A 23,317-nucleotide genomic window follows, 5' to 3' on the forward strand; every position below is an offset into this window, starting at 1 on the left:
AACTGGCGAACTTCCCCCACTGTGGTAGGTCTTTTCTCCCTCAGTGACATTACAGCCTGTATGTCTTTTGGGTCCACTCTCACGCCATCAGCTGAGACCAGCCTTCCAACATACCTGACCTCTGGCTTAAACAGCTCGCATTTCGTAGGTCGCAGTTTGACTCCATGGTGTTGTAGGGCTCTCAGTACACGACGTACGGCACCCACATGATCACTGAAGGACTTGGAATAACAGAGGATGTCATCCAGGTAAGGAATACAACATTCGTCTCTTAAGGTGACGAGCATCTCCTCCATGCTGCGCTGGAATGCAGCAGGGGCATTGCAGAGACCAAATGGTATTCTTACCCACTCATGTAGGCCCCACGGAGATATGAAAGCTGTCATGTGGCGAGATCCTTCAGCCACGTAGCCTTGGTGGTAGGCTTTGCCCTGGTCAAGAATGCTGAACCAACTGTGGCCCCCCAGAGTGTCTAAGAGGTCCTGGATGCGAGGCAGTGGGTGGCGATCTGGTACTGTTTTCTGGTTCAACAGTCTGTAATCAATGCACAATCTGAGAGTTCCATCTCGCTTTCTGACACAAACTACTGGTGCTGCAAAGGGTGACTTTGATTTAACAATCCAGCCTTTGACAAGCAGGTCTTGTATGTACTGTTTGACCTCTTGGTATAGTGGTTTGGGAATGGAGGCATATGATTTTTGGACTGGAATGTCATCTCTGAGATTGATTGTCATTTGGAGACTGGGGATGTCACCAATATCACCATCATCTCGAGCAAAAGCCCCTGATTCCTCCAACAGCATTTGTTTTACCTCTTCCTGCTGCTCATCTGTTAGGTGACTGACATCCACAGGTGGGTGCCAGAGTGGTGAAGCAGATGGTGTCTTATCTTGGCTGGATACTGGTACAGAGTCAACAGTATTTACCTGAGTGAGTTCTTCATCATTTTTGGGACAGTCTGTCTCTATGACCTTGACAATGGGTTCAATACTGCCTAAGAGAGTTCGGCCTGGCAAGGTCACGTCCTGGTTGGAGTGATTTGATACTGGCACTTTAATGAAGGGTCTGTCTGTTTTGTGAATTTCCATTAATCCTACCCCAATACTCAATCTCTCCAACTGTGCACTGTCAGGTGTGGGTTCAAACAGCACAAGTGGCTCTGGGGAGTTAATGTTTGCTGGGACTCTACACTTAATGTAAGCGACATGACCTGCTGAAATGGTGACTTCCTTAAAGCCCACTTTCACTGCAGCATGTTCTTCTTTTGGAACTTTGTGAGTCTGAATAAGATTTACTATTGTTTCTACACTAGTATCATCAATTTCCATGGCACCAGCGAGGAGGGCAGACAGAATGGGCATAAACTTAGGCCGGCTCTCATTGTTCTTAACGAGTACCTGGATTACATTAAACCCAATTAATGGTCTATCCAATTCCAGGCGGCTCACCAAAAAGGGAACACGGATGGATAAATCAGGGTCATCATTGCCTTGCAGGTTAACCACCACCTCCACCCATCCATCATATGGTATGTCATCTCCAGTGACTGCAGACACATTCAGAGGATCATCCAGCAGTTCGCTGAGGGGCCGAACATCTTGGCCAGGTAAGTACTTGTTCTTCCAGGCACGGTCAAGTAGGCTTACATTGGCTCCTGTGTCCAGTAGGGCAGTGACTGCGTAGCCAGCTATACTGCATTTCAAAAGAGATTTGCGGCCAATGAGTGGGGCTATTAACTTACATGGCTGTGTTGTGTTGTCAATCTTAGCTATGTTAGCTTCACTAGATTTGACTGGCGTTACTATGGAGTCTTTGTGGGGTCGGGACTTGTGCTCAAAACCGGTCAGGGGTTGTCCCTCTGCCTTGACCGTGTCCCGTTTCCCGACTGCTTTGGCCTCTTCAAACAGCCAACAGCACGATGGCCTTCTTCTCCACAGACAAAGCAGTGGCTGCAGTTTGGAGCGGCCTGTGTAATACAGCTGGGACAGCCATAAGGTTTCTGTGCCTTTTTCAGCGGTCTGGATGAGTCTGAGTTACAGTAATGAGTGGAGGGTGTGCGCTGTTCTGGTGTTTGAACTTGTGTCACCATCTGTTTCAGGGCCTCCATCGCCTGTGTCAGCGCTTCAACCTGTGTACTCAGTCTCTGTATTGTATCGTCTCTACTACTCACGGTTGTGCTAATTTGAGCTTCAGTCTGCTGTCTCCGGTCAGGATCAGCATGGGCACTGTGGGCTTGAGTTACTTTGCGTGTAGAGCTGCGGCCCAACCTGCGCTTCCTTTCACTCTCCTCCGTTGTAGTCTTTATCACTTGTCGCAGCAGAGCCTCATCAGACACAGCAGGGTCAGCAAGGAGTGGCTTCAGCTCTCGTCTGACGTCCTCATATTTCTCTCCAATTCCCTGACATATTGTGTTCAGGAAGATACACTGTATTGTAGATGCATCATACTTAACAATAGAGGCTGTGTGCTTAGCTGCGAACATTATTCTTTGTTTCAGTCCAATCATTCTATATAAGAATTGCTGTGGTGTCTCATTTTCATGTTGCTTGGTACACATGAGGTCTTGGAAGAGTTCTGTGCTACTCTTTTCACCTAGGTGTGACTGGAGGAAGCTTTTGAGCTCTGTGACAGTGAGGTCGTCTTTATTGGTCAACATGTCTCGGAAGTTGCCAGGTTTGATTGCACGGAGCACCCCTCTAATGATCTCACCCTCGGTGTGTTTCTCTTGGAGTCCTTCATCAATTTGTTTGCATATGCAGTTGTATGTCATGTCAGAGGTAGTGTCGCTTATTTGGCCCCCATGAAGCCTGAATTCTTTCCGCTGGAGGTAGGCAAGATCTTTTAGGGAGACCAATCTCTCTGGAGCGTGGTGTGGTATGAGATTAACATGACCCTGGTGATGTGGCAGGCCGTCACCCTGTGCGATGTTAACAGTCATTAAAGGGTCATGCGTTGTGTGGCTGTTCAGTGGGCCAGCTCCTACATGTGTGGCTGTCAAGCTTGATGATGTGGGAGTAGTGGCTGTGCATTCCTCTAACTTCCTGCCCAGTTCTTCATACATCTGCTGTAACTGTTCTACCTTTGGGGTGGTTGTGAGGGTGCATGGGTTAGGGTTTTGTGGCTGTGTTATGGAATGTGGTGATGTGGTTTGTACAATTGAAGTAGATGTCTCTGCAACCTCGTCTGGAACAACAGGCATTTCAACCAAATCACTGTGATGCATAACCCTCAAAACAACATCATTCAATGACAGCAAATAACCCATCCCCTCGTCCTCAGACTCAGCTAATCCTTCAGATTGTATATATTTAAGGATATGGTTTATGCAGTTTTCTTCATCAGTTGAGTTCAACTTGTCTGCTCCTGGCTGATCTGGTCCTAGTGCCATCGCTACCTCGAAAGCTTCAGGGCCAGAGAGCTTGTACAAGTTCTTTTTGAGGCTCCAGATCAGCTCTTTACGTGCACTTGACATGATGTGCGTTCACGTGCTGCACCTGATGAACTAGCAGTTCGGCTCCCTTGTAGGTCAAGACCCTTTTCCCCGGTCTCCCTTCCTGGACACCAACTGGCTGACTCCTAAGCTGCAGTCACGTCCCACCTCTGTGGTCACACGCTGGATGGCACCTCCCTCCAGCAAGATGTAGCCGCTCTGGTCTCGATGTTCATTTATCACTGGATCAGCAACCGGTACATCTGTAGCAGCGGCGCCGATCCCGGACGAGCCCCCAAGAATCTGTTACAGGTCCCGGGTGAAGGGACAAGCGGGCAGATTGCTGATAAATAAGAAGAAAGCACAAATAGCAGAATGACAATTGTTTGTGTTACCGTAGCTCTCTTCAGAATTTATTTAACATTCATTCAGTCACAATCATGACACAAGTGTTTTCTTCTGGTCCTTTCTATGGTCTCACACAGATATTCAAAATGCTACTTAGCACAATCTTTGTCCATTACTGACAATTATTTAACATGTGATTAGGTCACTGTGGGTATTCAAGCTGATAACTGAGAGCTCGACCAAATGGCTAGTCACACACAAACTTACAATTCACAGAATACAATATGAGTTAAACTACACAACAACACATTAATAATTAACATTAGCGCGGGAGCGCTTACTACAAACTATAGCGGGAGTACGTCGCTGCTAGCTTACATTTACACACAGCCCACCATAAAACGGTTCAAAATATGAACATTTTCCCACACCAGCGAATCTGGCTTCATGCCTAAAGCATCGTCTAACCACACGACACATTCTGTCCATTATTTTGTTGGACCTAAACATCAGACTCACCTGATAAATAAGAAGAAAGCACAAATAGCAGAATGACAATTGTTTGTGTTACCGTAGCTCTCTTCAGAATGAGGGAAAGTTTTCTCCCCACGAAGAAGACACACACGCCTACACACACCATTACTGCCCTCTCTTGGCCTATTTCTGCTACTGCACTGAATTTTTCCCAACGGACAAATGGATGTAATTACTCCCAACCAGGTTAATGTGCAAAAGATAAAATAAAAATACAATTCAAATAAAACAAATGTGGCCACATTTTGTGTGGGTCACAGATGCAGCATAAACTCTCACATTTTTCTGATGATTTGATTCAGTTTAAATATTTTAAATTACATATTTGTCCTCATTCATTTGTCTTTTATTTCTCCAGATGTTTTTTATATAGTTTTGTGTTTCTTTTACATTTTGTTTTGATGCCTTTTATGTTTTATCTAAAGCACTTTGAATTGTCTGTTACTGAAATGTGTCATACAAATAAATTTGCCTGTATAATCACTTTTTCCTTCTATTTCAGCAATATGATACACTCCCACTAACCACTGCTGTTACTATACATTTGTTAGTTTGAATAAGTAAAATAAACAAAAACAAAGTTGAGGTAAAATCAATCAATCAAAATTAATCTCTTAATAAATCTCTTTTCCAGGTTAATGTTTGTTTGGTGGCTCGTTCAACGAGCTGCAGGACAAGACGTGTTTTCATGTTTATAAGTTAGATAAGAAGAAGACTTCATGTGGGTTGTTGCTCAGAGTCTGTGACTCCTTCTGCCACTTTGTTGTTATTGATTTTATATGGGTTGAATTGAAATAAGGACTCGAGCTTTAGGCTGGGCAATATATCGATATTATATTAATATCATGATATGAAATTAGAAATCTTCTTAGATTTTGAATATTGTAATATCATAATATAGCATTAGTGTTTTAAAGGCAATAAAGTTTCGTCCAGCTCTGCTCCAGCTACATAAGTGGATGATGGAACAACATTAACTGTAATTGTGTAAAACTAGAGAATGTCATCATTAAATCTAATTATCTTGAATATAGATTTCTCCCTTTTCAGATTTTTTTTCTCAAAAGACATGTTTGTGCTGCAGCATTATGTAGTTTAATTTTCAGTTAATTTTTGATTTAATAAACATTGACCCTTCTATTTAACACTTTCACACAGCTGGAGGTAAAAATCTGTATGTTTGTGTTTGTCACCTGCCTATTAAAATCTTGAAACACGCCCTTAAAATAACAGTGAAATATGCGTCCATGACTTCAGACCTGGTTTTTGTTGGTCAGTACCGCAATCGCTTTCCTCTGCCTCAAAATAGCAACGCACCACCTATGCGCCTGACCAACCTCATTTTGAGACCAAGACACCCATAGGCGCACAGACTGGTGCAAGTGCATTTCCTACTTAGACAACGTGGACGAGAAAATGACAACTGCACCGGGGAAACTAACAAAGACACAAGCCCACCATGAATGAACTGAATGTTTCACTAACCACCAAACGGACAAAAACCCGCTGTGTTCACAATCTGTAGTCTTGAAATGCTTTTTGACTTCGGCTGCTACTCATATGTTTCTCTGCTCCTCAGTAAGAAGTTATATTTATTTAGTCAAATGTACCAGAAAGAGTTTCAAAAGCAGTTCAGCTAAAACAGTCAGACTGAAGCAACAGAACACACACTTTGTTATGAATAAGGTCAAAAATACAACACAAAGAAACTGAATTCTGCTTCATATAAAACAAACACAGTTAGAAGAGTTGATTTTAGATCAATGTGAAAAGGATCATTTCTGGATGTGAGCCGGTAGCTCATTGGCCAAGACGCAACATAACCACTACATCCGTGGTTTGACTACGGCCTCTCCCCACAGAGCCCTTGTTTCCTGTCTACTCTCTACTGTCACTGTAATAAACACTTAGTCACAAACTGTCAAATGAACTGAAGTAAAACCTGTTTGCATGCAAAAATAACAAGAATTACTGATAATTCTCAGTGTTTAAACCCTTCTATGTTACAACAAGTGCTGCTAATGATTGACATCTTAAAGTGACTCTGTTCATCATGTTTAACCACAGAAATGTGTTCACATGTATCCCTCACCCCAACTTTGAATAAAGAATATAACATAATATAAAGAAATAGGAAGTGAATGTACTCACTGAGGAAGAAAAAGCAGATCAAAGTGTGACAAACTTTCATCTTACGCTCTGATAGTTTAATCCTTTCTTCCGTCTTCACTTGCAAACCAGGAACTTGTCACTCACTTCACTGAATGATGGAGTCCCTCCTCCAAACAACCACAAACACCTCTGCTCTCCTCCCCTCTGTCTCTATTTATACTGCAGCTCTGCAAATACATGCAAGGCTGCAAGGATTAGTGCAATGTTTTCTATTATGAAATAATTATTATAGATAGATAAGTACATTAACTTTACTATCACTGTTTATGCATACAACAAAATTAAAACTGTTACTCTGTGGTGCGAACATAACACAGGACACTGAATAAAACATAGAATATAATAAATAATATACATTATACATCATAAGAAATGAGTGGATGATATTGTCCTTAGCCCTTGATCTAATTTAAAGTTCAAATTCTAAAAAACTGTCTTTGAATCTGGAGGTCTGGGTCTTGGCCATTTATACTGTAGGTCTGCAAATACATTCAACAGTTCAAAGAGGAGGTGACCTGGGTAGGTGGAGTCTTTGATGATGTTGGTGGCTCTACAGAGGTATCGTGATGTAGCGATGTCCTCAAGAGAGAGCAGTAGGCAGCCAATGATGTTCTCTGCAGTCTTCACCACTCTCTGGAGCGCTTTCTTATCTGCAGCAGAGCAGCCTGCGTATCACACCATCATGCAGTAAGGTAAGGCTGATTTATGCTTCTGCGTGGAAGCGATGACGCAGTTGTTGTCCTTTCGAAGTTCTGCGTCGAGGGAACATGTTGCTAGGGGGTGTGTGTGTAGTTTCAGAGGAGTCTCTAACTGTATCCTTGTTTATCTTCCGGTCACAGTAGCATGTAGCATTGCGCTATGTGCGCGAATAACAGAAAACTGCCGGAGGAACTGACGCTTTGACCGGACCAATCACAGCCCTTGCGGTCCGCGTTGCAGTGACGTGTAGTTAGGATTTTTTGGAGGTAGAGGGCTACACGTAGCTACGCCGTCGGTCTGACGTAGAAGCATAAATCAGCTTTTACCAGGCTCTCTATGGTCTTATGGTAAAAGGCCACCAGCACCTTCCTTTTGGTGTTGAGCCTCATTAGCACTCTCAGGAAGTGCAGTCTTTGCTCTGCTCTCTTGATGGTTGCTGTGGTGTTAGCTGACCAGGAGAGGCTTTTGGATATTAGGACCAGGAACTTGGATGTCTGCACCCTTTTCACACATTCCCCATTTGTACAGAGAGTGGCAAGATCTGTGTCACACTTCCTCCTGAAGTCCAGTAATTCTTTAGTCTTTGTGGTTTTCAGTGTCAGGTTGCTCACTGAACACCAATCAGTCTCTGAATCTCGTCCCTATATGCTGACTCATCTTCCTCAGCGATGAGGCCGAAGACAGTTTTGGTTATGGTGTTATGGTGTACGTGTATAAGGATTACAAGAGGAAGAGCACACCAATGCACACGCCAGTGTTTAGTGTGATGGAGGAAGAGACACTAGGTGTCTGGGGACGGGGGTGCAATCGGTCTAATCTGTGTTATAAGGATGCTTTGCTCTCACACGCACTGCATTTATAGTCAAACAAACACACATACACACACGCTGCCACTCTCTAGTGTGCGCTGTTGCTCGTTCACTCCAGATTCCGGGAGATTACGTCTCATCTGCGGGCGTCATGGAGACGCTATCAATATGTGGGAGACTCCCGGAGCTTCCGGGAGATGCCTTTGAAACATGGAGACGGCTGGAGACAGCTAGTCATACAGCACTCAGCTGCACCCGCTGATACGGAGGAGAGGAGGAGCTAACTCACTGTGCATATGTGTGACGGTGATGCTCTCCTCTGCTCTCAGACAACCCCCCCCCCTCTTGCCCCCGCCCCCGGACAGATACCTAGTGAATCCACCCCCTCCCCCCCCAATTTTGCATGATGTTATTTTTTTTAATTATAATTATTGACATCATGGACGAGCCACGCAGCAGTGGGGCAAAGTTTAAATTGAGGAAATCTGTGTTAAGATTATTTATGTAATTTTGAGCCGGATGGAAACAGATTATTAACGTTATGTCTATATATATTTTTTGGGGTTTTTTTTTTCTAACATGACATCACCCTGCTTTCAGCGTCTTGTACGAACTAAACTGTCGACAGCAGCTGTTTACTGTGTCGTTACATGACAGGACGGTTTGGTATTGAAAGCAAAATTGGAGATTAAGAGAAAATATTTATTTTAAAAAAGCATTTTTCTAAAAGATGAAAGACAACTGCCAATGTATGATACATTTCTGTGAGATTTCTGTGTTCAGGATTTAGTGATTAGCATAAACCCGCCCCTGCTGCTGCAGAGGTATAAATACATTCAGCGCACACTACTACTACTACTACTACAGTCTACAGTTAGCCAGTTAGCTGCGGAGTTAGCCCATGAGCTAGCAGCTGAGTTAGCCACCGAGTTAGCTGCCGAGTTAGCCACCGAGCCAGCAGCCGAGTTAGCCGCCGGGCTAGCAGCCGGGCTAGCAGCTGAGTTAGCCGCCGAGCTAGCAGCTGTGTTAGAAGCAGAAAGCTCTCAGACGTAGCGTCCATGTTTCTGGTAGAGGTGGTGACTTTGATTGACAGGTGACACTTGGTGGTGATGGGGGGGTATGTCAAACTCAGAACACATATTTATTCTTACTTTAAATTGACTTTAAGGTAAATGGACTGTACTTATATTGGTATTTTCGACTACTCAAAAGCACTTTTACACTACGTCATCACCACATCGAGAGTAATATCGGGTAAAGTATCTTGCCCAAGGACACATACAGACAGGAGGAGGCAGGAATTGAACCACCGACGACCGCTCTACTTCCTGAACCACAGCCACCTGGAATTACATAGATTTAGATAAAGGCTAATGTAATCTATTTAAAAGTAGCTGGCATAGAGGGAGATGGAGGGGAATGACTTGCAGCAAAGGTCCCTTGCCGGAGTCGAACCAGGGACGCTGTGACTACGCTGCTTCCATGGTAACCACTCGGCTACAAAAGCGTTTCTGTACAATTGATTATTTAACATATTGAGCCTGAGAGGAGCCACAGAAGAAAAAATTAAAAACTTAAATTAAAAAAAAAATATATGCAGAGCGCTTTGGTAGCCAAGTGGTTACTGAGCGGCAGCGCTACTGGTTAGATTGCAGCAGGAGGCGTATGCTGCAGGTCATTCCCCTTTCACTGTTTCCTGTTGACCACTCTGCCAGCTACTATCATAAAGCCCAAAAATAAATCTTAAAAAAAAAAAAACACAAACATATGTGTTTATTAATGATTACATATGGATTATTGATTAGTGCTCTTGATTTATCTGTTTTGTCTGTTCTCTATTTATAAAGGGAACCATTCAGTCTGCTGGAGGTTTGAACAGTTGGGGAGTTCTGGTCCTCTGAAATGAGGCCAACCAGGAAGTAACTTAGAGCTGCATTCTATCAAAAGGCCACCAGGGGGCGACCGTCTCTATACAAGTCAATGGAGAATTCACCAACTTCTCACTTGATTTCTAACCTCAGTAAACGTTTTCAAAATGTGTTTATGGTCTCAATCGCTAGTTTAAAGCCTTCTTCAATGCAGTATGATGTTCATTTGGGACATTTTGGCCTCCCTGATTTTATATGTGACGATAAAGCAGGGTATGCATTAGGGCGTGGCTACGTCCTGATTGACAGGTTGATTGCCCAATGTCCTCGAGATCCAGCCCTCGCAACCATAGCAACCTCCCTGCTCCGCCCATGACTCCACCTCATGCCCATATAAGTAGAATCAGTGTTTTTATTTTTCCCACCATGCACCTGAAATTTTCAAGATGGCGCTGCCTAGATTCCAAACTATTGGCTTCCGAGCAGCAGTCCACAAACCAATGGGTGACGTCACGGATGTTACGTCCATTTCTTTTATACAGTCTATGGGTTTGAAGGAAGCTGATTGATTGATTGATTGATTGATTGATTGATTGATTGATTGACTGACTTCAGGTTTGTGTATATTTAGAGATCTAACACATTTTTCTGTGTCTTTTAGTACATACATGTAAGTTAGTCCATACTGAGGACACATGATGGTGAATTCCATTAAATCAAAGCACTAATTGTTAAATTGAGATCATGAATTATTTTTATTTCTGTCTCCATGGCCTCTACCACGCTCTGTATTTACATTATACATCTTTTATCATTTCACAGTATTCTTCCATCATCTACTAATTAAGCTTGTTTCACACAGCAGTAAAGCATAAATACATAAATATCAAATTGCAGTAACAAAATATATATTTGTGCAGATCCACTGAACAGAATAGCTTATTGAAACATTGGACAAAGTTTTCCAACCTGACAGATCAGATTTCAAACAAACATTATGTAAAGTAAGCAGCCTGAAGCATTTTATGTGACCTTCTACCAAGCAAAACTTATTTTACTCCACGAATTATCTTCTAGTTCATAATTATGTACCCACACCTGGTAAAGACTAAACTTCCTGTTCCACGTCTACATTAGGGGAGAACGGGGTTGGTAGTCACACTCATCGGCCTGCCTGGTTCATCAACCAAAATGTGAGATAAAGCAACACTAATGGTCAACAGCAGGGGGCGCTAATACAATCATTTGTTTGCCAAGTAAAAGTAAAACTAACAAAGAAGAGTGAATCATTAGTTGCAGTAATAATGGCAAGCAGAAAACGTACGGAGAAAGGTGGATGGGAAAAGTTAAAAGAAAGGTAAGTGTCAAACCTTCTGTATCAGACTTATGTATGTGGTTGTGGAGGAGCGAGGGGGCTCAAGATGGCGGACTCTGTGAGGGTTTCTCACCACGTGGGAACAGGAGGACAAAAATTAAGCAATGGTGCCGAGTCGTGGTCAACGCTCCCAAACACACGAGCTCAGGAGGATGAGGCTAGGATGTAGCTTAGCTTTCCTTTGTTACCTCACAAACAGCTATGTGATGCGGGATGTATGTGTATGTGTGGTTAGTAAGAGAGAGAGAAGTGAAGGAAGATGGCGATCAAGAGAGAAACCCTAGCCCTGCGCATAGCGTGGAGACGATATACGCTTGTTACCTGATGCTGGCTAACAAAGCCGCTCAGCTGATTGTTAAATGACTATCCTTTCACCGTAGCTTTAACAACACTGATCCTGACGGGATGAACACAACATAAACACAAACATTAAGACTCGTAGGAGTCATCAAATGAGGACGTAACAATCCCAAAACACAAGCTAGTACAGCAGTGATATAAAATGCTAACTAGCATTACAACACACAATTTAGCTCTGCCCAGACGAAAGACCTCTTACTATTCGTTGATCTACCGATGTAGATATACGGCATGATGCAGCTGTGTGGGCTGGTTTCGATGGAGTGACGCAGAGACTTGTCGACAGTTGGAGGGCCCTAAATAAAGGTCGTCCACGAGCCACAAACTAAGTAGTGTTTCTTCCTTCTGCAGGTAGAGCGCAGACTCTCTCAGATCCTTTTAAAGAGCAAACGAGAAAAGAGAGAGAGCAGCCTTGCCTCTCCTTTTGAAGCTTTAGTGACTTCAGGTATCTCTCAGTCTATGAGGGAGGAGAATCCACGGGGATCACCTGGGTTTAGATTTGGGTTGAATTTGAACTTTAGGCTTGGGGGAAGGGTCCTGGTGCCCTATTCTGTGTTTGAGTATGTGACGAAAACTCAAACTCAGGCCTTGCTTTTTACATACAGGCCTTAGAAAAAAAAACGGGGAAACAAAGGAGCCATGTGCTTTTGTTCAGGCCCAACACGAGGTTACAAGCCATATAAGAGGGAAGCATGTCAGTACTGTGGTAGCATTAGTCTCAAATGGAGAAGAGGAACTGTTTCTCTGAGGTCACACCTCTCTTTAGATTCATATGCTGGTTTCCTGTTTGTGTCGTTCTCTGGCTGCTGTTGTCACACCTTTGTTTCTCTGGTCACGTACATGTTTAATGCTAGTATCAACACTTTGTCTTTCAACTACTGTTGAAGCTTTCCGAACCTCCAGTCGGCCTCTTCTGAATAATCCACCTTTCTTTGTTTTCTTCTTTTTTAAGACATTAAAGGTCCGTCCACACTAAGAACAATAACTATAACAACCATGTGAGGGTTCACACTGAACTCTAAAGAGCACACGCTGCACGTTCCAGCTGTGTCTGCAAATAATTATTGATGAGCTGTTACTGCTGTTTGTTGCACAGACAGAAAAAGAAAAGCGGAAGGGCGGCTGCTGATTCAATGTGTTGATCACAAGTATTTCAGACACTAGTTCCTGTTAGGGCTGGGTGTCGTTTAACAAATGATGATACCAACACCAATCCAAGTTCCCTTAAAGTGATACTGATACCAATTATTTACTAAGCATTCAATTGCATGAAATGCCACCACTCATCCACATATAAGTGATTAGATTTTAACACAAAGTCGGCAACTTTCTTAGTTACAGTCCTGCTGGTTTCTCTCGATTTATCTTCACATCTCTGTATTTTGGACCTCTGTCCTGCTCTCCTGTTGTTACCCTCCTGCTTTCTGACAGCTTCCTTTCACTGTTAAAGAGTCTTCAAAGAGAAATATCACCCTGGCTTCCTGGAAGATTAGTCTACTTCAACATTATATAGCGATAGCGATACTCAGTGATGCTCAATCTCAGTGTATGCAGACTCCAACCACGCAGCCAAAGCTTGTACGCTGCTCGTTAATCTCCATCTTTTAGAAACAAACTCAGCAAAGTACCGATAATAGTGTACGGACAGACGTCAGCAGACAGGAAAACTTTGGTGAGCTATCTGGACCTTTTTTTAAAGTTACGGGTAATGTGTAATACATTACATGTTTTGAGCAACGGCCCCAACACTGTTTATGATAAACTCATTGTGTGAAAACCTAGAAGAGAAACACTGAAGAGCTGGATATTTACATTTCTTCATGAAAAACATTAAATGTCCTCTAACTTCAATGTCAAGTGTTTATTCTGGAAATAATTTTCAAAGTAACATCTCACCCAAATTCAGAAAACTTCAGTACCAAAACTTTTTAACAGCGCCTTCTGCGGACTCTAATGAATGTGACTACCAACCCCATTCTCCCCTACTTCTTAACCTGAAGCATGCAGTTGTGATGAATCACTTCTTATCAGATGTCACAGAGAAAAAACACCTTTTCTGTGTGAGTGATACTCATCTGAACACAATCTGTTCACCTGTTGGCCACTGAGGGAGGAAACAGGATGTCAGCAGCATTAAAGCTTCTGCCGTGGATTAACAGCTGAGTACAGAGGCTGTGAATCTACTTTGGCATCAGTGCGTTTCTGAGGCGCAGCGTAGATGACGTTATCTGCCTGACCAGAGGGGGCGCTGCTGAGTGAGGGGCCAGCTCTGTTGGAAAAATCTACCTGAGTGTAGACGAGTTCATTCGAGTCGTCTTCAGTCTGGAAGAAAAGAAAGAGCTCAAGGTTTATATTTTGACACTGAAGCAGCATGTCAAGTTTTAGTCCTAATAACAACATAAGTTGCCGAGAGCAACCACCAAATACAGTGATTGGCTGAGATAGCTATGACCTTAATATTAAACATAAAACTTAAACCCTTGAGAGGGGATCGTGTCTATGTTCCCACGTTTCTAAGAGATTATTAAAATTCAGACCCTATGTTTCCACAGTCCTGGTTTCTCTGTGAGGCTACAAGTGAAAGTCCCTCATGAGCAATAATTTACAAATTAAGCACTAGGGTGGGCACAATGCTGTCTTTTTGCGCTCGCAAGATCAGGTAGCCCAGGCTTTTCCCCTCATTGGGTTACAGCACGGCACAAGGGCTTTGAGCATTGGCATAACCAGGGACTTATGGAGCCAAGTTTTCAAATTTTACAAATTTAAAACATTTAAATATTGAAGTTCTATCCAATCTGCTGATGCCTGAATATCATGCTGGAGACTGGGGTTTGTTTCCCACTTGGGCCAAAAAGATTCACATGTGACACTGGTGCCATAGACCTGTACGAGTGTGGGGAAATTTTGGGGGATGAATGTAATGGATGCAATTGTAAAATATAACCCTAACCCTGTGGGAACATAGGGCCTAATTTTGAAAAGAAAGTTAGAAATGTGGGAACATAGAGATGACCCCCTTGAGAGTCTCCACAACGTGGTCAACACTACTGTTTTCTGACCACAGAGCTAAAATGCTGCCACAGTTTTTTCTTACTTTTCTCAGAGGACGGGAAGCTGCAGCAGTGATGACGCTGGAGTCAGCTGAGTTTTCCACAGGAGCAGATCTGCTCTGTCCGTAGACCGCTCTGGTCTCCTCTCGGCTGGTCTGCAGGAGAAGAAGAGGAGGATGGGTTTGGTTTGTATTAATATCAGCTGGTTTCACACTAATGATGCTCAGATGTCACAAATTCACTTAAACTCACCTCTGTGAAATTAGCATACACTGCTTCCTCAGGATGTTCTGAAAAACACAAAGTTCAGAAGAATAAGTACATGCTAAAACATCTGAGAGACATTTGAGGCCTTTCTGGAGACACTTTTGTCCGTTCCTGTTTGAGCTTCTGAAGAACTCTGAAGATTAGTCAAATTAGTCTGATGACGGGTTAAAAACATTTTCACACATAGCAACACAGTCATGTTGTTGATCTGATGTTTGAGTTGAATGAATGAATGAATGAAAAGGAGACTGAAAACTGAGTACTGTGTATTTTGTTTGTTCTTCAGCTAATCGCTCCTTTTAGCCACTAATCTATAACTAGGAGTAGCTAGAAATACAGATTTTATAGTTAGCCAGGGCTTGCTAACCCAAACTATAACATTGTGTTCAACACAAATGTGAAGCAAATTTACACCTGGCTTTATTTATAAGACTTTGGCAGTTGGACAGTTTGTGGTAAATAAACACACAGACTGAACAACTTAGACACAAACCAACATGGACTAATCCAAACTTATCAGGAACTCAAAATCAATTTTCCTTGTAAAAGTCCCCCTGAACATAATTTGGTGAGTTTTAAACTATTGTGAAGGCACACTGAGTCTCTGCCTGAACCATAAGGGAACATTATTCATCTTTAAAATAGACCAGCTGAGTACAAACTGCACATAGTTTGAGAGAATATTTGTTTCACATGTGAAAGCTTGTTTGAGGCACATTAACAGTCTTAATATTTGTTAGAAATGGTTTCAGATGTTCACCTTTGGGTTTAGAGGCTCTTTTCTTGCAGAGTATCAGCACAGCCACGGAGAACAGGAGCACGAAGATGAACAGAGTCAGACCCACGTACAGCGGCACACCTGTTGTAGATTGACCTGTAGAACAAGTTTGTGTTTGGATCAAGTTTGGATACACCTCCTCATTAAAAGGTTTTTCTCTATTTCTCTATTTTCTACTTTGTAAAACAATAAGAGAAACATCAAAACTATAAAAAACACATTTAATATCATCATGTAGCAACAAAGAAAGTTAAATTTCAGATTCATCACATTAGCCACGTTTTGCTTTGCTCACTCTTCATTCTCTCAGCCAGCTTTATGATGAAGGCACCTGAGATGTTTTTCTAACAGTCTTTAAGTTCCCACATATGCTGAGAACTTGTTGGCTGCTTTTCCTTCACACTGTGGTCCAGCTCATCTCAAACCATCTCCATTACAAAGCTAACTCTAATCTGAGCTGCTGTTAATTGCTGCTTTTTGAAGCTGTTAACAGTAATGAATGCATCTTCTGCAGCCTTGAGGAACCTTTTGGGTTCCTCCTCATTGCCACTGTGGAGGAACCTTCTCAGCTCAAAAAGGTTCCTTGAACGTCTCAGAAAGGGCGGCCCTCATAGTTTTTGCAACTGTTCTTGAAATAATCATTTTTAGTACATGTATATTATTATTTTTTAATGCATTGACAAGAGCTGCTGAGAAACAGTATTTAGTCTCATTCTGTGATGCAAATACTCAGAAATGACAATAAAGTGAATCTTGAATCTTAGAATATGAAAGATATTTTTTTGGGGGGGGGGGGGGGGGTTACAGTAAAGTTCCAAAGGTAAATGTACCTGAACCTCCATCTGTTGTTGTCTCAGTTTGCTTCTGTTCAGACTGGTTGGTAGTTTTAGTAGAAGATGATAAAGATGTGGAGCTTCTTGTGAAACTCTGTGTTGTTGTTGTTGGTGGTGGTGGGGTTGAAGGTCTGGCAGTCGGCTTTGGTTTTGAAGGGGGCGGAGCTGTGAACAATATAAAAGAAACACACTGATACAAAATAAATCCTGATGAGAGAAATAAAATGCTCCTTTAGCTGACCGGCTGCTTATTAACGATGGCAACATTAAATTGAAATAGCCAGTTTATTATTTTCATTCCTAAAAACACTGAGACAGTAAATGAACACTGACTGTATCAATCTTCACAGTGATTATTAGACCAAATATCAGGTTATTAAAATATCAGCTGCAGTCAGAAAAATGTTTTCCTCTGACCTCCAGACACATGAAGAAATATTTTCATGACTTTCAGTAAAAACTCACCATCTCTGACGATGATATCAATGTTCTGGTGTGCACCCATCCGGTAACTGTTCAAACCACACCTGTAACGTCCAGAGTCAGATTTGGTCAGCTGTGTGATGGTCAAATGCAGAAGACTTCCTGTATGTGTGGTTTCATATTTCATGCTGTATCTGCCACTTTGAGCACTGCCACCATACATTGTCAGAATGTATTGTTCACATTCAACCTTACAGAAGTATTTCCAGCCTGAAGTCGTCCCAAAGTAACATGGAACTTTGATACTTTCTCCTTCAGTTCCTGTAAAACTGGGGATTTCTGCATTGATGAGACCAATGTTTCCATCCTGCAGCACTGTTGGAAAACAAATCAACAATCAATAATGAACATTTCCACACTGATCCACAGAGTCACACTGGGAGCTGCCCAGTTCAACCAGTCTGTGATTTGACTTGATTTATTCTGTCAGGAAGGACTCGATGGATGCAGCATAAACTCTCACATTTTACTGATGATTTGATTTAAATATTTTAATTTACATCTTTGTTCTCATTCATTTGTCTTTTATTTCTCCAGATGTCTTTTTATAATGTTTTGTGTGAATTTTTACTGTAATTGCACGTCAAACATTTACTATTGTTAATGTTTAATTGTTAATTTGTTTAAGAATCACAAATTATCATTAGAAAACAAATCAGTAAATTATTTTCTGAGTTTCTCCACATGACAAGACATTATTTACTGGTTCAAAGTTTTTTTTTTTCTCAGCTCCAAAAAGAGGAACTGAATGGTTCACTAACCACCAAACAGACAAAAGAAACACTGTGTTCACACTCTGTAGTCTTGAAATGCTTTTTGACTTCGGCTGCTACTCATATGTTTCTCTGCTCCTCAGTAAGAAGTTATATTTATTTAGTCAAATGTACCAGAAAGAGTTTCAAAAGCAGTTAAGCTAAAGCAGTCAGACTGAAGCAACAGAACAAACACTTTGTTATGAATAAGGTCAAAAATACAACACAAAGAAACTGAATTCTGCTTCATATAAAACAAACACAGTTAGAAGAGTTGATTTTAGATCAATGTGAAAAGGATCATTTCTGGATGTGAGCCGGTAGCTCATTGGCCAAGACGCAACATAACCACTACATCCGTGGTTTGACTACGGCCTCTCCCCACAGAGCCCTTGTTTCCTGTCTACTCTCTACTGTCACTGTAATAAACACTTAGTCACAAACTGTCAAATGAACTGAAGTAAAACCTGTTTGCATGCAAAAATAACAAGAATTACTGATAATTCTCAGTGTTTAAACCCTTCAATGTTACAAGTGCTGCTAATGATTGACATCTTAAAGTGACTCTGTTCATCATGTTTAACCACAGAAATGTGGTCACATGTATCCTTCACCCCAACTTTGAATAAAGAATATAACATAATATAAAGAAATAGGAAGTGAATGTACTCACTGAGGAAGAAAAAGCAGATCAAAGTGTGACAAACTTTCATCTTACGGTCTGATAGTTTAATCCTTTCTTCCGTCTTCACTTGCAAACCAGGAACTTGTCGCTCACTTCTCTAAATGATGGAGTCCCTCCTCCAAACAACCACAAACACCTCTGCTCTCCTCCCCTCTGTCTCTATTTATACTGCAGCTCTGCAAATACATGCAAGGTTTTAGAGCTGCACTGTTAGTGCAACTATTTCTATTATGAAATAATTATTTTAGAAAGATAAGTAGATTGACTTTATTGTCACTGTATATTCATGCAATTAAATTAAAATTGCTACTCTGTGGAGTCTTTGATGTCTTCACCACTCTCTGGAGCTCTTTCTTATCTGCAGCAGAGCAGCCTGCGTATCACACCATCATGCAGTAAGTTAGCAGGCTCTCTATGGTCGCCTGGTAAAAGGCCACCAGCACCTTCCTTTTGGTGTTGAGCCTCATTAGCACTCTCAGGAAGTGCAGTCTTTGCTCTGCTCTCTTGATGGTTGCTGTGGTGTTGGCTGACCAGGAGAGGCATTTGGATATTAGACGCACAGAGAGGGGCAAGGTCTGTGTCACATTTCCTCCTGAAGTCCAGTATTACCTCTTTGGTCTTTGTGGTGTTCAGTGTCAGGTTGCTCACTGAACACCAATCAGTCAGTCTCTGAATCTCGTCCCTATATGCTGACTCATCTTCCCCAGCGATGAGGCCGAAGACAGTTGTGTCATCTGCGAATTTGGTTATGGTGTTGGACAAGTGGGCTGGTGTGCAGTCGTAGGTGTAGAAGGAGTACGAGAGGAGGAGCACACCAATGCACATGCTAGTGTTTACTGCGATGGAGGAAGAGATGTGAGGACCATTTCAACTCTCTGCAGGCGATTTGTGAGGAAGTCTTTGTGCAGGTGGAGATGGAGAGGTCTAAGTCTTGTAGTTAGCTGGTTAAGATGTCTGAGATGATGGTATTAAATGCCGAGCTAGAGTCAATGAAGAGCATCCTCACATGTTCCAGGTGGATCTATCAGCAATGTAAGCAAGCTGATGAGGGTCGAATGTGGGAGGAAGGCTTGTTTTTAGGTGGTGCAGGACGAGTTTCTTGAAGCACTTCATGATCATTGGAGAGAGTGCTATTGGGCTGTACCCAAGAAGGTATATTCCAGCGCTCCCAAAGACTTAAGACTAGTGGCTTTAACATCACATCTCACTTTGAGAGGCTGGTCCTGCACCTCAGGCCCCTGGTACGTGACTGCCAGGACCCGCTGCAGTTTGCATATCAGCATGCAGGATGCCATCATCTATGTGCTTCACAGAGCTTACACACACCTGGAGAGGCCACAAAGCACTGTGAGGATCATGTTCTTCATCTTCTCCAGTGCTTTTTACACCATCCAGCCAGTCCAGCTGGCTGAGAAGCTCTCAGTGATTCAGCTGGACCAGGACCTCCTGGTTGGGATAACGGACTACCTCACTAACCCTTACCCACAGTGTGTCAGGCTGCAAGGCTGCTTGTCAGACGGGTTTTAAGCAACACTGGCACACCCAAGGAACTGTACTGTCACTATATACACCTCTGACTTCTGCTTCAACTCCAGGATGCACCACCTGCAGAAGCTCTCAGGTGACTCCTTCATTGTTGGCTGCATCACAGACAATAAGAAGGAGTATAGAGACCTAGTTGAGAACTTTGTTGTATAGTGTGACACGAACCACCTACAGCTCAACATACGGAACACCAAGGAGCTGATGGTGGACTTCCAGTGCAGAAAGTGCCCCCCGACACCTGTTTCCATAAATGTGGAGGGGGTGGAGATAGTGGACACCTACAAGTTCCTCTGGGTGAAACTGAACGAAAAGCTGGACTGGTCAGACACTGAGGCGCTCTGCAGGTAAGGACAGAGCAGGCTTTCTAAGGAGGCTCAGGTCCTTTAATGTGTGCACCAGGCTGCTGTGTATGTTCTACCAGTCTGTGGTGGCTAGGGTTGCAAAATTCCGGGAATTTTCAAACTTGGAAACTTTCCATGGGAATTAACGGGAATTAACGGGAATAAACCGGTAATTTACTAAACTGAAGGTATGTTCTTATTAGGGAACTTAAATATAGTTGTGTAAAATAATATTTTAGCATAATCCTGACTAAAACAACCAGATATCATGCAGTACAGTTGAATATCTTTGCTATCATATGCTCACATAGCACACTGTTTACTGCAGGGCTACTGAGACCACGCCCCCTACATGCACTGTGCATTCCTCCATCACATGCACAGATGATTTCTACAATCCTAGACCACACTTTTGAGCCCAGAGCACACAACTTGAAGCCAGACTTTTGAGCCTGTGGTTTTGATGACATTATATGGGAATATATTTTTATGTGTAAGTGCTATATTTAGCCTTATGGTGGAAAAAATAAAACTGCTCAAAACCAAATAAACCACAATTTATACAGTAAATATCACTTTACCAGACAAGAGTGGAACTTTGATGTTACTAGTTATATCATTTGCACCTAAGTAAATAACAATAACTAATAGTTTTAAAAACATCTTGTATATTTTGGATTTTATGAGTTGTATCTCCACCAGGATACATTGGACCCCCCCCCCCCCCCCCCTCAGGGATGTGTAGCTTTACAGACACATTGTTGTATTTTTTCAGAGTTGTGTGTGAAACCATTAAGAATAATAACATTTAGTTGTTTTTTAATATTAAATTATAAATAATTTTATAATTTAATGTAACTTCAACAGCTCAGGGACATCAAGCGACATTGTGCACCTTTTTTCATCGTCAACTTAAAATAATGTTCTGTTTTTTAATGAAGGGGTGGACTTTTTTTATCCAATTAATCAATCAAATGATGATACCTTTCCACTAAATTACCCTCAGTTGCCATAAATTCCCATAAATTCCCATTTAATTCCCATAAATTCCCATAATTCCCATAATTCCCATAATTCCCATGGAAAGTTTCCAATTTGGAATATTTCCAAAATTCCCCAGCTTAACTTCCCATGGAAATTTACCGGAAACTTTCCACCCCTTTGCAACCCTAGTGGTGGCCAGTGTCATCTTCTTTGCTGCAGTGTGCTGGGGAGGGGGCATCAACAGCTGTGGACAAATAAACTAAATAAGCTGGTGAGGAAAGCAGCTCTGTAGTGAGGATGGAAGTGGACAGTGTGGAGGGAGAGACAGAGAGGAGGATGAGGGGAAAGCTGGAAGCTATCATAGACAATCCCTCTCATCCTCTCTACACCGCGTTCCAAATTATTATGCAAATGATATTTTTCTCAGATTTTCCTAAATAGTCAATGAGAATGAGAGTCAGTCTAATTTTCAAGTCATCAACCGTTAGAGTATAATTCAAATTTTATTGAACAAACGTCCCAATGATAACAGTATTTTTTTCAAAAATAAAAAACTCAAAATGCACTGTTCCAAATTATTATGCACAACACAGTTTCAAAACATTTTATAGGTTGTAAAGAACTGAAAATGGTCATTTGTTGAATTTGCAGCATTAGGAGGTCATAATTACTGAAATCAAAATCTATTTCAATAAGCCACCTTGAGGTTTGTGGGACTCCAGAGGCATCAGCAGCTTCGAATACCTGTTTGCTGCTTCATGATGGCATTTTAGCAGCTGCTCTCTTGATCCGATGTTTCAAGCAGAAACTGTCCAGAAACTCACAAGTTCAATGGATGCAAGAATTGTGAAGGTGATATCACAGAAGGGGTCCTATGTTAACATGTAACTTGGCCTGTTAAGATGTTTTTTTTATTGAAATAGATTTTGATTTCAGTAATTATGACCTCCTAATAATAATTTGGAACAGTGCATTTTGAGTTTTTTATTTTTGAAAAAAATACTGTTATCATTGGGACGTTTGTTCAATAAAATTCGAATTATACTCTAACGATTGATGACTTGAAAATTATATTGACTGTCATTCTCATTGACTATTTAGGAAAATCTGAGAAAAATATCATTTGCATAATAATTTGAAACGCGGTGTATACTGAGCTGAGGCGGCTCAGGAGCTCGTTCAGCCACAGACTGATACAAATACGTGCCTCAAAGGGGTTGGGGGGCTCTTTCATACCATCAGCCATCAGACCTCCCACTATTGTTTTATATATTTATTGTTTTCAGTATTTTGAGATGGTTTTACTCTTTATTTAATTTAAATTCAATTACATTTTTAATTTTGATTTTACTTCTGAGAATACTGTTATGTCAATTTTGAATTTCCTCCGATACCGATCATTCAGGTCCACAGAGACGGGCTTTTTGGGAACAGTCATTTTGTTAAGCAAAAATAAACATTCTGGTTGCTGCTTCTCAGTTGTGATGATTTGATGTTTTTCAGTTATTAATGAAAGTAAACTCCATTTCTTTGCATTTTGAACTTTTAATCAAACAAAACACAACATTTTAAGACATCACCAATGGATCTTAGAAAATTTAACACACATTTCTCACTATTTTTTTAAAAACTTTATGGACAAAAGTAAATAATCTGCAGAATGGTTAATAAAATGAATTGCTAGTTGCAGCCATAAAAGGTTGAAAAATAGAAAAGCAGTACATTCATAACTCTGATGCAGTTTGCAGAAACATTAAGCCTTAATTTATTGTAATAAATGTAATAATTATTTGTAATAATTTGTAATCACAACAAAGAGTTCAGAGCAGGTTGACGCCCTCGCCTTTGAGTCTGCAGGGAGCCTTTCTACAAACATTCACTTCAAGTTTTTCTAACTTTAAGCATATTTAACATAGATATCCAACATCATAGCAGTATTTAAATAACAGAAACATTAGAAATACTGCAAAGTGAAAACAGGATGTCAGCAGCATTAAAGCTTCT

General features: G+C 41.6%; 1 long non-coding RNA gene across 1 annotated transcript; it reads right to left on the bottom strand.

Annotated features, from left to right (window-relative positions):
* Positions 1 to 14,902: 14,902 nt before the first annotated feature.
* Positions 14,903 to 16,665, bottom strand: LOC128356788 (uncharacterized). The gene is made up of 3 exons (XR_008321196.1): positions 16,521 to 16,665; positions 15,673 to 15,786; positions 14,903 to 14,935 (listed from the first exon to the last, which is right to left on the bottom strand). It is a non-coding gene; the product is annotated as an uncharacterized LOC128356788 (long non-coding RNA).
* Positions 16,666 to 23,317: the final 6,652 nt, after the last annotated feature.

This window comes from Scomber japonicus, chromosome 4 (assembly GCF_027409825.1).
Source record: "Scomber japonicus isolate fScoJap1 chromosome 4, fScoJap1.pri, whole genome shotgun sequence".
Taxonomy (NCBI): domain Eukaryota; kingdom Metazoa; phylum Chordata; class Actinopteri; order Scombriformes; family Scombridae; genus Scomber; species Scomber japonicus.